Source organism: Sus scrofa, chromosome 15 (assembly GCF_000003025.6).
Source record: "Sus scrofa isolate TJ Tabasco breed Duroc chromosome 15, Sscrofa11.1, whole genome shotgun sequence".
In the NCBI taxonomy this organism is placed as follows: Eukaryota; Metazoa; Chordata; class Mammalia; order Artiodactyla; family Suidae; genus Sus; species Sus scrofa.
The window spans coordinates 58,953,449-58,971,557 of NC_010457.5; positions in this window are offsets into that span (position 1 = coordinate 58,953,449).

An 18,109-nucleotide genomic window follows, 5' to 3' on the forward strand; every position below is an offset into this window, starting at 1 on the left:
TATTCCTGTTCTTAAAGTCCTCATCTTAAAGTTAGAAATAGATAACGATCCATTGTTTTTCCCATGTTTCAGCTTTTGTACTCATTTAAAACCATATATAACATAAAACAAAAAAATTCAGAAAGATTATAATCTTTAAATAAATTGGAAACAAACTTCCTTAGAGCAGTGCATCAGACACTTAGGTAAAAAGAAAAAGAATCTCAAAGGTTCACATACGCAAGGATAGCAGAACCAATTGTCAGGGCGAGCATTTGACAAATAGAAGCAATTCTTGCAAAGCTGTAGTTCATCCAGCTCATGACATGTGTCTTTATAGAGCAACCTTGCTATGTCAGCCTGCTCACTGTCTGCTCCATAGAAAATCACTGTGTTGTGGAGCAGCAACTGAGCATCGGCTTTGAACTCTTTGTAACTTCAGTATTTCCCTTCATTCACTTTCTCCTGTATGGCAGGGACGTCAACTGCTGAGTGCACCAGCTGGGTGCTTGTTGTCCTTCCCCTTTTTATTAAGATCGATTGCCCGCTCCTTCATGCGGGAGACGATGAACCTCAGGTATGGACTCATCTCCTGCTTGTTTGTGTTTTTCTTCTTGATGCTCCTGCAAGCTGGGCACTGCCAGTGACGATTGCTGTCTCTAAGCCTGTACTCATCAGACAAACACTTGGAATGATACACACAAAAACACAGGTCACATATCAACACCTCTCCAGGCAAATGACATTCAAAACAATACCAGTCATGATTTTTTGTTTCCCAGTCCTTGTTTGGGGCTGCTGTCCTGGAGAAAGTCTGCATACTGTAGGTAATCTCATCTCCTGTCAACCAATATCCTTCCTGTTCGATACCAGCTTTTGAACCTTTGCAGCCCACTGTCACCATCTCCACAATAAGACCATCTTTCACAGCTAAGCTGAGCTGGATCGTTTGGATGCATACCGCGGACTCGAGACATATACTTTGTAATATGGTCAGTGTTAGCAATTTGCTTCTGATTTCTTATAATCTCAATGGCTGCCCAAAGATGCTGGATAGCTTTTGTATCTGCCTGCCGTCTTTTTGTTAAGCGCGCCATGATCTGCTTACTCCTTTAGGGTGTAGTGGCTGTGGCTCTGGCATAGGCTGGCATCTCTATCTCCAATTCGACCCCTAGGCTGGGAACTTTCATATGCTACGGGTGCAACCCTTAAAAAAAAAAAAAAAAAAAGGTGGAGGGATGGGGTGGATGTGGAGACAGGGATTGTCAGCACCAGTAAATGGGGGTCTGAATCCCTGCCCTGCTAGGTTTGTCCTTTGTGCTTCTTTCCCTCCATGTCTGGGTCATCTGTAACCTCCTTGTGCATCAGAACACATTTACCTGCCTGTGTACACACTCAGCCTAGACTGAGTTCAAACCTGGTCTTTTTTTTTTTTTTTTTTTTTTTTTTGCTTTTTTGCTTTTTAGGGCCACACCCTTGGAATATGGAAGAGGCCAGGCTATGAGTTGAATCGGAGCTATAGCTGATGGTGTACGCCACAGCCACATGGTATCCAAGCCCCATCTGCAACCTACACCACAGCTCATGGCAACACCAGATCCTTAACCTCCTGAGCAAGGCAATAGATTAAATCCACATCCTCATGGATACTAGTCGGATTCATTTCTGCTGTGCCACAACAGGAACTCCCTCAAACCTGATCTTTGTTAAGCAAATGTTTTCATTTTTCAAAACATTCTGCAGTGGGTAAAGTTCCCAGAGCTGTCAGGGAGGCTGAGAACTGAAGAGGGTCTGGGGTAGACCAGCAAGGCGGAGACAGAAGTGAGGGCACGGTGGGGCCAGGGGAGTTCCCCAAAGTTCCACCTCTGCCCTACCTGAGCCACCAGTCACCCCATCCCTGGCACACTGTGGAAAGAGTGGCCCACTGTGGAGACCTCCTGTAGGAGAAAATGTCCAGATAAAAAGGTAGAAAGGAGAGACCCGGGCCATGATGACTGCAAAAAAAAAAAAAAAAAAAACCTCAACCATGAAAAGCTGAAAGCCTCTCACTAAATTCTCAAGGAACAAGACGTGGATGCCTACTCATCATTTCTATTTAACACAGTATTAAAAGTCCTAGCTACAGTAATTAGGAAGTCCAGCCAACTGCCCCTAACCACCCCTTCCCCACACATCTGCTTCTGTAAAGTTGCTTCCGCAATCACAGCCCTGCCTGTTCTCACTCCGGTCTGACCTGCAAGCATGGACCCAGAAGAGCTAGCCCATAAAAGCCTTGTGAAACCCTTCTTTGGGGCTCAGATTCCGGAGAGAGATCTCCTCTGAGCCTGCCTGCATCATAAACCTGAGTTCTCCAACTCTCCGAGTGCTCAATTGCTCACTGGGTAAGAGAGCTGCTGGAGCTGATACACTGCAGCCACAGAGCTGCTGAAGCTGATACCCTACAGCCACAGGGCTGTCACTCGAGTTGATACACTGTGGCCTCGGGGCCGCTGGGCAGCTGCCATAACACTCCAACCCACCCCCACCGGAGCTGCAATGTTTTGTGTGCCCAGGGCTAGTCGGTCTAGGGAATGAGGACAGGAGACACCGGGGGACAGCTCCCCAGAAATCACACCTTGAGTACAGCAGGCAGAGGCGCCTCCAGCAAAGCCACAAGATGGCAAGCGCTCTTTTTTTTTTTTTTTTTTTTTGTCTTTTTGCCATTTCTTGGGCTGCTCCCATGGCATATGGAGGTTCCCAGGCTAGGGGTCTAATCAGAGCTGTTGCCACCAGCTTACGCCAGATTCACAGCAACGCGGGATCCGAGCTGCGTCTGCAACCTACACCACAGCTCATGGCAATGCCGGATCCTTAACCCGCTGAGCAAGGCCAGGGATTGAACCCTCAACCTCATGGCTCCTAGTCGGATCCGTTAACCACTGAGCCATGATGGGAACTCTGGCAAGCGCTCTTTCTAGAGATGATTCCAATCCCTCTTACTGGGCAACTGCCAAACCAGGCTCTGTGCCCAATGCAGGAAAACAGGAGGGCTGAGACCCCCAGGTTGGGAGGGAGCTGACCCCAGGGGCTTCTGAATGCCAAAATCAGGCCAAAATAATCAGAAGCCCAAGCCGCCCTGGTGAAATTCTCCTCAAGCAATTTGATTGAAGGATTGGGTTAAATGTCCTTAGGTGGGCAAGGTGCCCTGCTGTCTCTCTCATCACGCTCCCATACTCTGACCTCCTTTAGAGGGACCTTGGGAAGGACTGATGCTGGGTTGTGGGGCTGGCCCAGCCACATCACTGCCCAGGAGCACCCAGCGCCCAGCATGCAGGCAGGAGACAGCTCCAGAGACAGGCTTGGAGAGCCGCCCTCATCTATATGCTAATGAGCCCATGCAAGAATTACGGGGTTAATTAAGCATCTCTGCCCTCCCTCCATTTTATCTGCCCTGGACACTGGGGCGAGAGGAGGCAATCGCTACCTCCAATCAAATTAGCTGTCCACGGACTGCTCCCAGCCTCTCCCCTCCACAAGGAGGGGAAACCGGCTCCCAGAGTTAATCGTGTTCATTTCGCAAGGCACCGGGGATTTCAAAAATGATTAGGAATCAAACCCAGGAGCAATCAGCCCCTGAACCTTCTGCTCTCAGCTTCCTCTATGCAAAGGGAGTGTTATCTCTGCATCCAGGCCACATGCTCCCCTCCTGGAGGGAGGTGACCAGTTAGTGGGAAAATGACAGAAGGCAGCAAGCTGGTGGAGCCTTGGGGCCAGGAGGCTTCCTCTTACCTCCTGGGCCCTAGATCCAGCACCCTTGCCTAAGACCATCAAAGGTACTGTGGTTTCTTTTATGTTTCTGCCCCAGGTAAGTGATTTAAATTATCTGCACCTCGAGTTCCTTACTTATTAATTTAAAATACGGCATCCACCTAGCAGAGTAAGAGCAGGACACTCTTTGGGCAGCACAATGGGCATTGTGTCAGTTTTATCCCTTTCCTTCCATTTCTCCTTTTGAACCCTGATCTTGAGCTCCTATAACTCCCACCATCAGAGTCCAGTTCAAAACTCCTTCTACCAAACACCTCCCTGGTAACTCAGTGTAACCCAGCGACAGCCTGAAATACAGTAAAGAGTATGCATCAGTAAATATCCGTTGAACAAATGAGGTAGAATAGGAGGCATAACCAAGATGTTGGAGTGGAAAGATCTTCAGCTCACCTCCTCCCACGAGCACATCAAAATCACAACTATTTACAGAGCAACTGTTCATGAGACCAACCTGGAGACTAGCAGAAAAGATCTCCAACTGAAAATGTAAAGGAACACCAATGAGATGCATAAGAGGGGTGGATATAGGTTAAAGTCAAGACCCATATGCCCAGGTTGGTGACCCAAAAACAGGATGACAATTACAACTGCAGAGGTTCTCCCCAAGGAGCAAGGGTCCCTGCATGGGAAGAAGAGCCCCAGAGCATATGGCTTTGAAGGCCTGTAGGGCTCTCATAGAGGAGACTCTATTCCTCTATGAAGGACATAGAGACTCTACTCTTAAAGGGTGCACACAAAGCCTCCCCTGCTCCAGGGCCTAGGGAAGAAGCAGTCATTTGAAAGGAGCCTGGGTCAGACCCACCTGCTGAAATTGGAGAGTGTCCTTGGTAGGCAGGAGGTATCTGGAGTTCACCTTCAGGACAGAGGTGCGGGTAGGAGCCCTTTGGGGAGCTAGTTCTAACATGAGAACACTGGGGTTAAGTGCTATTGTGGGAACCCATGTGCACAGTTCTTCCTCTAGCCTATAGCTCCAGGGGTTACCTGCCCACCAGCTGGGTGGCACCAGTCACAGGACCTCCCAGACCAAACAGCCAGCTGCTCCAGGACCCAGCACTGTCACCAGCTGGTCAACAGCAGACCCCAGGGCTGCTCCAAGGGCCATGCCAGAGCAACTCTGGGACCCAACCCTCCCCCTGCCCCATGACCAGAGGGCTGGCACCAGCCCCAAGACACCCTAAGAATAAATCTAAACAAAGAGATAAAAGACCTATACTTGGAAGACTACAAGATATTAATGAAAGAAGCTGAATACAAAGTAAATAAAAACATATGTCATGATTGTGGAATGGAAGAATAAATACTGTCAAAATGACCATACTACCCAAGAAAGTCCACAGATCTTTTGCAATCCCTAACAAAATGCCAATGGCATTTTTCACATAACTAGTATAAATAATTCTAAAATCTGTATGGAAACAAAAACGGCCCCAAATAGCCAAAATAATTCTTGAGAAAGAACAGAGCTGGTGGAGTTCCCATCATGGCTCAGCAGTAACGAATCCAACTAGGATCCATGAGGATGCAGGTTTGATCTCTGGCCTTGTTCAGTGGGTTAAGGATCCAGGGTTGCCATGAGCTGTGATGTAGATTGCAGATGCAGCTTGGATCTGGCGTTGCTCTGGGTGTAGTATAGGCCAGCAGCTACAGCTACGATTTGACCCCTAACTTGGGAACTTCTATATGCCACACCCAAGGGCCCCCCCCCACAAAAAAAGCACTGGAGGAGTCATGCTCCCTGACTTCAGATTTATACTACAAAGCTATAGTCATCAAAATAGAATGGTACTGGTACAAAAACAGACACATAGATCAGTGGAACAGAATAGAGAGCACAGAAATAAACCCACCCACATATGGTCAATTAATCTATGACAAAGGAGACAAGAATATACAATGGGGAAAAGACCGCCTTTTCGATGAATGCTATTGGGAAAACTGGACAGTTGCATGCAAAAGAATCTCACCGGACTATTTTCGCACACCATATATAAAAACAAGCTCAAAATGGATTAAAGGCTTAAATGTAAGACCTGAAACCATTAAATTTCTAGAAGAAAATACATTCTTTGACACTGGTCTCAGCAATATTTTTTTGGATAGCTCCTCAAGTAAGGGAAACAAAAGCAAAAATAAACAAATAGATATACATCAAACTAAAAACGTTTTGCACACTGAAGGAAACTATCAAAAAACAAAAACAAAAAGGCAGCCTACTCAATGGGAAGAGATATTTGCAAATGATACATCTGATAAGGGATTAAAATACAAAATATACAAAGAACTCAGGGAGTTCCTATTGTGGCTCAGCGGTTAACGAACCCAACTAGGATCCATGAGGATGCAGGTTTGATCCCTGGCCTTGGTCAGTGGGTTAAGGATCCAGCATTGCTGTGAGCTGTGGTGTAGGCTGGCAGCTGTATCTCCAATTGGACTCCTAGCCTGGAAACCTCCATATGCTGCAAGTGCGGCCGTAAAAAGCAAAAAAAAAAAAAAAAGAACTCATACAACTCACCATCAGAGAATAAACGGCCCAATAAAAACCTGGCAGAAGACCTGAATATACATTTTTCCAAAGAAGACATACAGATGGTAAACAGGCATGTGAAAAGAAGAGCTACTAATTATCAGGGAAATGCAAATCAAAATCACAATGAGCTATCACCTCACATCTGTCAAAATGGTGATTATCAAAAAGATAACAAGTGTTGGCAAGGATGTGGAGAAAAGGGAATCCATGTGCACAGTTGGTGGAATGCGAATTGGTGCAGCCACTATGGAAAACGATATGAAGTTCCTCAAAACTTAATATAACTCTCATGCAATACAGCAACTCCATGCTGGGTGTTTTTCCAAAGAAAACAAAACCATTAATTCCAGAATATATATTTACCCCTAAGTTCATTGCAGCATTATTCACAATAGCCAAAATAAGGGAAAGTAATCTAAGTGTCCATCACCTGAAGAATGGATAAAGAAGATGTGATACACACACACACACAATAGAATATTAGCCATGAAAAAGAACGAAATCTTGCCTGTTGCAACTACATAGATGGACTTACCCTAAGTGTAGTAAGTCAGTCTGAGGAAGATAAATACTGCATGTTCTCACATTGGAATCTAAAAAACAAAACAAACAAATAATCAAAACAGAAACATATTCCTGGATATGGAGAACAAACAGGTGGTTGCTGGAGCAGGGCTAAGGGGACCATGAAAAGGAAAAAAGGTAACTATGTGAGGTAATGAATGCTAATTAGCCTGATTGTGGCAGTCATTCCACAGTGTATATCTATATGAAACCACTATGTTGTACATATTTTAAATGTATACAATTTTTGTCAATTAATACCTCAGTAAAGTTGAGATAAGGTTTTGTTTTGTTTTGTTTTGTTTTGTTTTTTTAGGTGAGCTAAAAGGGCTTGGAGATCAGTCAGAAGGTGAAGTAAGTCCCCACTGAATGCCCTTGACAGACACAAGTCACCAAACGCTTCCCTGCCAGGATCAAGGCTAACCTCAGAGGCCAACCGGTCAGAATTAACATCTGAGATAAAGCCCACCAGTCCATCCCAATTTAGCCATTTATAAATGCAGCCTTGGAAAGAGACAGCTAGTTAGTGACAGCAATGAGAGTAGATAGAACATGGACCCCTGACACTCTTCACCCCCCAAACTGAGTTCATCTGAGTCAGCCCCATGTCCCCAGATAGAGTTTAGCTCTGAGGAGCAGAGATAAGACTTTCCCCCATATGGAGGCTGGCTCAGGGCATGTGGTAGGTAGAACTTTCACATGATCCCCAACATTTCCACTCCTGAGGGGTACATGCCCTATGGATAGAGTGGGGGTCACTTCCATGATTAGGTCATGTTACTTGGCATAGCTAACTTCAAGATTGAGATATGATCCAGGTGGGCCTAACCTAATCACATGAGCCCTTTAAAAGCAGAGATTTTTCTCCAGCTGGTGGCAGAATAGGAAGTCAGAGATTCCAAGCATGAGAAGGACGCACCTTTACTGGCTTGAATGTGGAGATCACATGACATGTAAAGTAATAGCTTCTTTTTTTTCTTTTTTTCTTTGTTTTTTTTTTTTTTTTTTTTTGCTTTTTAGGGCCACATAGGAAGATTCCCAGGCTAGGTGTTGAATCAAAGCTACAGCTGCAGTCTATGCCACAGCCACAGCAGTGCAGAGCCTGAGCCACATCTGCAAGCTACACCACAGCTCACAGCTACAACTCCGGATCCTTAACCCACTGAGCGAGGCCAGGGATGGAACCCGAAACCTCATGGTTACTAGTCAGATTCGTTTCCACTGCGCCACAACGGGAACTCCTCCTTGAACTTTCTTTACACGTTCTCCTTTACAGAGCTTCAACTGTCCTGCCCTTGAAAGTGTCCATTAAGCCTCACACCTCGGTTTCTGGCCCCTACAGCCATGGATACCTGGCAGGCTCTTAACGAGCCCTCTTCTCCAGCCAGTGCCCAACCTGGCCCTGTCCTCTCCAACAGAGCACAAGCCCCTGTGAGCCAGAGCGCATCAGCCGTGTTGCCCCACCCTCAGCCCAATGCCAGGCATTGTGAGGCACCAATAAACATCCTGTGCACTATAAATGCCTAGAGAGCCTGCAGACCCTACAGGAACAACAATTAAACAGTAAACCTCTGAGCTGCCACAGTGACGCTTAAGTAACAAAGACTCAGGTTGACCAGCCCCACCCATACCCCAGGGGCTTTCTTCTCACTTCAAGTACATCATTCTTTTTTCTTTTAATAGCTTTATTATTATTATTATTTGTTTTTTTAGGCTCCCACCCACAGCAAATGGAGGTTCCCAGGCTAGGGGTCAAATGGGAGCTGTAGCTTCGAGCCTACGCCACAGCCACACCAGATTTGAGCAGAGTCTGTGACCTACACCACAGCTCATGGCAACACCGGATCCTTAACTCACTGAGCGAGGTGGCAGTTTGAACCTGTGACCTCACAGATGCTAGTCAGATTCATTTCCTCTGAGCCACTATGGGAACTCCTTAATAGCTTTATTTTTTATTTAAGTATGGTTAATTTAAAATGTTATGTTAGTTTCTGGTGTACAGCAAAGTGATTCAGATAGATAGATAGATATTCTTTTTCAGATTCTTTTCCATTATATATATATATTTTTTGTCTTTTTGCCATTTTTAGGGCTGCTCCCACGGCATATGGAGGTTCCCAGGCTAGGGGTCAAATCAGAGCTACAGCCACCAGCCTACGCCAGAGCCACAGCAATGCAGGATCCGAGCCTCATCTGCAACCTACACCACAGCTCACAGCAACACCGGATTGTCAATCCACTGAGCAAGTCCAGGGATTGAACCCGCAACCTCATGGTTCCTAGTTGGATTCGTTAACCACTGCACCACGACGGGAACTCCTCCATTGTATGTTATTATAAGTTATTGAATATAGTTCCCTGTGCTATACAGTAGATCCTTGTTATTTATCTATTTTATATATAATAGTGTATATGTGTTATCTCTGCCACCCCTTTTCTCTTTGGTAACAATAAGTTTTCTATTTCTGTGAGTCTGTTTCTGTTTTGTAAACAAGTTTATTTGTAACATATATTAAATTCTACATATAATCATAGGATATTTATCTTTCCATCATACTTCAATAAGTATTTCCATCATACTTACTTCTCAGAAATGAGAATCTCTAGTTGCATCCATGCTGCTGCAAATGGCATTGTTTCATTCTTTTTTATGGCTAAGTAGTATTCCATTGTGTATATGTACCATGTCTTCTTTATCCATTCATCCATCAATGGACAATTGGGTGGCTTCCATGTCTTGTCTATTGTAAATAGGAGCACTTCATTCTTAAATATGAAATTTACAACCAGTAGTCACCAAATATTTGAAGCAATCCTCTCACACAGAAACAATGAAACCAAACGGGGGGAAAAATGGAGGAAAAAAATTGCCAGGAAGATACAGAACAAGACATAGAACAAGAATAGATTTCTGTGGGGAAAGTATCAGATGCATGAAGAACTATTGGAAATTAAAATTATGATGGCTAAAATAAGTAGAACAAAAAGACAAAGAGTAGAACAAAGAGAAATAGAAAAGAGAAGAGAAAGGGTAAGAAACTTAAAGGATCAATTCAGAAAATCCACAGTCTCACTATGTATGATCCCAAAATAGAGAACTAAAAATAAATAGGAGAGGAAAATTATCAATGAAAGGATAGTAAAAATTTCCCAGGTTGTCTTAGTCCACTTGGGCCCCTATAACAAAAATTCCATCAATGAGGAAGCTTATAAACAATAAACATTTCTTCCTCACCACTTGGGAGCTGGGAAGTCCAAGACCATTGGCAGGTGCGGCACCTGGGAGAGCCCACTTCCTGGTCCACCGACATCTGTCTTCTTGCTGTGCCTTCTCAGGGTGGTGTGGAAGCTCTCTAGGGTCCCTTTTATAAGGGCACTAATCCCATTTATGAGGTCTCCACCCTCATGACTTAGCACTTCCTAAAGTTTCCACCTCCTAATACCATCACCTTGCATGTAGGTTTCAACACATGAGTTTTAGGGAGACAAATTTCAGTCCACAGCACAGGTCATAAGGTTCAAGTTGAAAGGGCCCAGCACAAGGGAAGAAAAACCACCTGCACCAACACATATCACCATAACATCTTAGAACACCAGGTAGAAAAAATAGATCCTCAAAGCTTCTGCGGCAAGGGTGGGGGGAACTTGCTCATAAAGGAATAGAATGGTGTTCAACTTTTCCACAATAAAACTAGAAATCAGGAGATAATGGAGCAATGCCTTCAAAGTCCTTAGGGAGAAAAAAAAAACTGTTTAATCTAATATTGCATATCCAGCTGTATAATATTTGTATTTCTCTCCCAACCTCCAATTTAGCACCCTTCCATTTGTAAAGGTTGGACAGGTAAAACATTATTTCCCAGACTTTCTCGCAGACAGGGTCCTAGATAAAAACTAGGTTCTGTGGGAGTTCCCATCATGGCTCACATCTGTGACCTACACCACAGCTTGTGGCAACGCCAGATCCTTAACCCACTGAGCGAGGTCAGGAATCAAACACTCATCCTTACAGACACTATGTCAGGTTCTTAACCCTCTGAACCACAACGGGAACACCCAGATAGTGGTAGTTTTTCTCTTGTCTTTGGTCAGTATTAATAAAGCTTTGTGGGAGTTTCCATCCTGGCTCAGTGGTTAATGAATCTGACTTGCATCCATGAGAACGCAGGTTCAATACCTGGACTCACTCAGTGGGTTAAGGATCCAGCCCTACCGTGAGCTGTGGTATAGGTCACAGACTTGGCTCGGACCCTGTGTTGCTGTGGCTGTGGTATAGACTGGCAGCTGCAGCTCTGATTTGATCCCTGGACTGGGAACCTCCATATGCCGTGGGTGTGGCCCTAAAAAGCAAATAAATAAATAAATAAGTTCTGTGTTCAGTGGAGGTAATTCTCACACAGCTTTGTTAGTCAGTCCTGGATAAGGGATCACTTTCCTTTATCAGGTTTCTAGATTCTTTCTTGCTGCTTCATTGGTATGACAGCAGCAGGGTAGTAGCAGAGGTGGCTTCTTTCGATATGACCCTGAGCCTGGATGGAAGAACTGAGGGTCTAGCCTCCAGTATCCAGGGGTCCAGAGGATGCTGCCCTGTTGGAGGACTCCAGATTCGGACTGCCAGTTCCAGAGACTGCCTCAGGGGACCAGCTCCCCCGTGGACAGTTCTGGATTATTCTGAACATTATTCTAAGAAGACCAGTCTAGAGATTGCTCCTTTAGAGCTTCCAGACAGATGCCCTGAGCTGTTTCCCCTTCACCCCACCCCTGCCTTCAGGGGACCTGCAGTCTATGACTGCCTCTTGCAGGACAAACTCTGGGGTGTAATTTCTGTCCCAGAGCTGCTGTCAGGGCCGATGCTGGCACTCCATCTGAAATCACCCTGAATGGCTTTCTTTTTCCCTCTCCTGCTTTCCCGACTCCTTTCCTAGTTTCTCCCGGGAAGGTTGCCCCAATGGATCATCTCACACAGTCTTCAGATAATCTTCACCTTCAGAGTCTGTTTGGGGGAAATGTTTTCAGATGTGCAGGGATCCTAAAAAGTTACTTCTAATAGCTTAGGAAGATGTGAGAGGACATACTTCAGCAAAATGATTGTGTAACACAAGAGAGGAAGCCATGGGACCATGCACCCATCCCGAGCTGCAAAGGAGGGCCTGGGATGACAGGCTGCACAGGGTCTGGAGAGCAGCAAAGCACCAGGAAGTCCACATGAGAGGGCCCCGCCCCAGAGACCAGAAAGGAATAGGATGTCAATTCGACCGTTTGGAAAACAATATTGATTCACATAAAACCACTTAGGAAAAATAAGTATAGGTACATAGAAAGCCAAATAAAGGGGAACTATGCAGATATTAAGTCCAGGAAATATCATCATGATCTACTTCACTTAGCAGTAAGTAAAATTTACTGTCATGGTAATAGAAACACTGACCATCAATTTATCCAAAAGTTGCAACGAAAGTATACCAAAGGATGGGGGAGGGGCCAGGGCAGGGAGGTCCGTGGAGAGCTCAGTCACCGTCTTCTACCACAGTCGAAAGATAATGTTTAGGAGTTCCCATCATGGCGCAGTGGTTAACGAATCCGACTAGCAACCATGAGGTTGCGGGTTGGGTCCCTGCCCTTTCTCAGTGGGTTAATGATCCCGTGTTGCTGTGAGCTGTGGTGTAGGTTGCAGACGCAGCTCGGATCTGGCATTGCTGTGGCTGTGGCGTAGGCCGGTGGCTACAGCTCCGATTCAACCCCTAGCCTGGGAACCTCCATATGCCGCGGGAGCGGCCCAAAGAAATGGCAAAAAGACAAAAAAAAAAAAAGATAATGTTTAAACTGATTCATCAAGAAATAGCAGGAGTTCCCATCATGGCTCAGAGGAAACGAATCTGACTGGCATCCATGAGGATGCAGATTCAATCCCTGGCCTTGCTCAGTGGGTTAAGGATCCGGTATCTCCCCTGAGCTGCGGTGTAGGTCTAGGTCACAGATGCAGCTTGGATCCAGGGTTGCTGTGGCTGTGGTGAAGACCAGCCAGCGGCTATAGCTCCAATTTGACCTGGGAACCTCCATAGGCTGGAGGTGTGGCCCTAAAAAGCCAAAAAAAAAAAAAAAAAAAAAAAAAATAGCAGTATCAGGAGTTCCCATTGTGGTTTAGCTGGTTAAGAACCAGTCTTAATGTCGGTGGGTTCAATCCCTGGCCTCAATCAGTGGGTTAAGGACCGGCATTGCCATGGCTATGGCACAGCCGGCAGCTGCAGCTCCAATTCGACCCCTAGCCTGGGAACTTCTGTCTGCCACAGGTGTAGCCATTAAGAAATTTGAAAGAAGGAAGGAAGGGAGGGAGGGAGAAAGGAAAAAAGAAAGGAAGAGGGGAAGGAGGGAAGGAAGGAATAAATAGCAGTATCAGCATATTATTTAGAAATATGGACATAAATACCACGTGTGAGTATTGCAAACGGAAACCTATTTGACATGAATTCATCTTTTTAGACGTCATTACTTCCAAAAAGATGAAGCATAGCTTCTGATGGCACACACACACACACACACACACACACACACACACACACACACACCCCTCACACAACAAAATAAGGGTAGAGGAATAAGAACAGAGCCGGAGAGGAAGCAGAGAGAAGGGTTATGTGGGACAGAAGCCCTTTTCTCTGGGGCCCACCAGAATCACAATATCACAGCCAAGGAAGACGTAGCAGCCACACAACAGCCACACAGCAGGCACACTCCACACACAGCAATTTAAAAACTCACCATCCAGGCCCCAAATCCCACCCACTGGTAGCCATTGCTGGCCCAAAGTCCACACTACAGATTCACTTATCTGAGTTGAGCATTGCTCTCTCTTTAAAAGTAAAAGTTCCAGATGCTCAATATCACTGATTATTAGAGAAATGCAAATCAAAACTATGAGGTACCACCTCACACCAGTCAGAATGGCCATCTTTAAAATGTCTACAAATAACAAATGCTGGAGAGGGTGTGGGAACCCTCCTACACTGTTAGTGGGAATGTAAATTGGTGCAGTTACTATGGAGAACAGTATGGAAGTTGCTTTAAAAAACTAGAAATAGAATTACCATGTGATCCAGCAATCCCACTCCTGGGGATATATCTGGACAAAACTATAAGTCAAAGATACATGCACATGGAGTTCCCACTGTGGTGCAGCGGAAACAAATCTGACTAGGAATCATGAGGTGAGGGTTTGATCCCTGGCCTTGCTCAGAGGGTTAAGGATCCAGCATTGCCTTAAGCTGTGGTGGCAGGCGCAGCTCAGATCTGGCGTTGCTGTGGCTGCAGCATAGGCCAGCAGCTGTAGCTCTGATTAGACCCCCTAGCTTGTGAGTCTCCATATTCCGCCCTAAAAAAAAACAAAAAAAACCCCACATAGATACATGTACCTCTATGTTCATAGCAGCACAATTCACAATAGACAAGACATAGAAACAACCTAAATGTCCATCAAGAGATGAATGGATTAAAAAGATGTGGTGTATATACATATACGCAATAAAATATTACTCAATCATGAAAAAGAATGAAATAATGCCATTCGCAGCTACGTAGAAGGACCTAGAGATTTTCATAAGTGAAGTAAGTCAGAAAGAAAAAGACAAATACCATGTGATATCACTTGTATGTGGTATCTAAAACATGACAAAAGGAGTTCCCATTGTGGCTCAGCAGTGAGGAACCCAACTAGTATCCATGAGGACGAGGGTTCAATCCCTAGTCTTGCTCAGTAAGTTAAGGATTTGGTTTTGCCCTGAGCTGTGGTATAGATCACAGGCTTGACTTGTGTCTGGTGTTACTGTTGCTGTGGTATAGGCTGGCAGCTATAGCTGTGATTGGACCCATAGGCTGGGAACTTCCATATGCCGTGGGCGCAGCCCTAAAGAGATGAAAAAAATAATAATAATAAAAATTTAAAAAATATGACGCAAATCGGTGTTCCCGTCGGGGCACAGTGGTTAACGAATCCGACTAGGAACCATGAGGTTGCGGGTTTGATCCCTGGCCCTGCTCAGTGGGTTAAGGATCCTGCGTTGCCGTGAGCTGTGGTGTAGGTTGCAGACGTAGCTCGGATCCCGCGTGGCTGTGGCTCTGGTGTAGGCTTAGCAGCTATGGCTCTGATTCGACCCCTCGCCTGGGAACCTCCATATGCCGCGAGTGTGACCCTAGAAAAGGCAAAAAAAAGACAAATAATAATAATAATAATAAATAAAATATGACACAAATCAACATATCTATGAAAAAAAAAAAACAGATTTACAGACTTGTGGATGCCAAGAGGGAGGAGGAAAGAAGAGGATGGAGTGGGAGTTTGGGATTGGTAGATGCAAACTTTTTTTTTCTTTTTTGGCCACCCCTCAGCACATGGAGTTTCCAGGCCAAGGATCTGATCCAAGCTGCAGTTGACACATAAGCTGCAGCTGTGGCAACAGCAGATCCTTAACCCACTGCACCGGGCAGGGGATCAAACCTACATCCTAGCACTCCCAAGATGCCGCTCATCCCATTGTGCCACAGTGGGAACTCCAGTAGAGGCAAACTATATATAGAATGGATAAACAATGAAGTCCCATTGTACAGAACAGGGAGCTATATTCAATATCCTATAATAAACCATAATGGAAATGAATATGAAATGAAATGAATATGTATAATATTATTATACATGATATAATAATTATATTATATCTAATATAATTTAAATTGTATAATTATATATTATATAATTATAATATTATTATATAATTATATATTATATATTTTATATATATATATACATATGTATGACTGAGACACTATGCTCTATAGCAGAAGTTAACACAGTATTATAAATCAACTATACTTCAATAAAATTTTTTTTAAGTGAAGGTTCCCTGCCAGGGTTGCACACCTCATAGGAGTATGCAAAAGGCACGGGCTGGGTCCCAGCTCAGGCTGTGTGCCCTTGGCAAGCTGCTTAATGTCCCAGAACTTGACTTCTCAGTGGGATGAATTACAGAAATGGCTGCCATCTTCAAAGCCCTTCCCATCATTGTGGGAGGGCCTTGTGGTTTGCTTTGACTAACAGGTAGTGGCAGAACTGACACTCTGCCTGTACTGAGTCTAAATCTAAATGAGGCTTATAGCTTCGATGCCAGCTGCTCTCAGTTCCCTCCACAAACATGGGCATACGCCAGGGCTAACCTGCTGGATGGAGGTTGAGAGATACAGCCACTCACATCACTCCAGCAAACAGCCAGCAGACTTCCAGACTCGTGAATAAGGTCATTCAGGACCATCAAGCCTCCACTCGACCCATCCACTGACCGCCATCACACGCAAGCCCCACCAAGTCTAGTCCAGCCCAGACCACAAGAACCACCCAGCAGAATTGTGGGCTAAACAGATGGTGGGATGTTTTTTTTTTTTATTTCTTTTTAAATTATTTTTAATTTTTTTTTTTCTCTTAGGGCCACACCCAGGGCATAGGAAGTTCCCAGGCTAGGGGTCAAATCAGAGCTACAGCTGGCGGCCTACACCACAGCCACAGCATCACGAAATCCGAGCCAAATCTGCAACCTACCGCACAGCTCACAGCAGCGCCAGATCCATAACCCACTGAGTGAGGCCAGGAATCAAACCCATGTATTCATGGATACTAGTGGGGTTCCTTACTGCTGAGCCACAACAGGAATTCCAAAATTTTTTATTTTTATATTTTTTATTTTTTTATACGTATGTTTAAAAATATACGTATAAAAAACCTCCCATGGTTGTTTTTTTTAAGCCACCGTGTTTTAAGCAGGTTGGCTCTGTAACAAGGAAACTGGGTGCACTTTCCTTTTTTTTTTTTTTGACTTTTTGCCATTTTCTCAGGCCGCTCCCGCGGCATATGAAGGTCCGCAGGCCAGGGGTCGAATCAGAGCTGTAGCCACCAGCCTAAGCCAGAGCCACAGCAGCGGGGGATCCTACACCGCAGCTCACGGCAATACCAGATCGGTTAAGGCCAGGGATCAAACCCGAAATCTCATTGTTCCCAGTTGGTTTCATTAACCTCTGAGCCACGATGGGGGGAACTCCCCTGGGTGCACTTTCTATGTGAAATGATGATACTGATGCTTTGTTCATAGAGTTAAGATGTAATGATAATATAGGGGGTCACCATAGGTGCTCAAAAAAGATGGCTTACTTTCCACCCCATCTCCAACACTTAAATGCAAAAAAGTTTTTAGCGACTACTTTTTTTACTGAAGAGACCAAAGAGTGAGGGCAGGGCTCCCACAGGAGGGAAAGGAAACCTCCAATGCGGCCTTCACCCACCCCTCCTGCCCTGAAGTCTGAGCCACATGGCCACCTGATGTAGCAACAAGCAACTCAAATTTGCAAGCAGCTCTGAAAAGGCAAAGATTTAAACACTGTAATTGGTTTATTGATTTTGCAATCACATTTTAAGACACATAATCTGCCACCATCTATGCTGGCCATTACAACACCTTTCCAGAGGAGTCTTATCTCCACCACCTGCAGGCCAGACCCTGAGCCAAGAGGTGCAGAAAATGATTCTCCTTAATGCGACTGGAATTGCAGCAAGCACAGCTCAGGGCAGGCGCACTGCCATTCCCAAGATGTCAGGGGCGAATTAGGTGATGAAAGGAACCCATGAGCTCTCTGCACTGACCCCACCTCACTTTTCCATAGGGTAGGCCCTGGGATGCCAGGAACAGAGCCCTGAGTTTGAAAGTTGAACCCCTGAGCTAAGCCAGTTGCTGTATATCTGATGAAGAGGGTGCCCACAAGACACACACCCTGTGGAGTACATTGAAATACCCACAATCACCCATTGTCTGCCAAAGGAAAGAATCCCACTAAGAAAGGAGGCTTGGGTATTCTCTCCCACACAGGCCCCACCAGAGAACCAGCAGGTGTCCTGGGTCTGCTAAGAATATCCAGAGCACCCAGCTGGGCCCAAGGGAATACGTGATCCCCATTGCCCACGGGGTGCATGCAGCAGTGTTCCAAACCAGCAAGGACCATGGGGCTCAGTGAGTCCATGAAAGCACCCTATTTTATTGGTGAGTTAACAGCCACCCAGTGAGGGGCAGTGGCCCATCCGAGGGCCCTCAGCTCCTGAGCCCACTCTGCCTACTCTGAACTCCATCACCTTGACTCTGGGTGACCAGGTATCTGCCTAGAGGGCTTTTAAACTCAGGACTAGATTAACCAAGGGGTTAG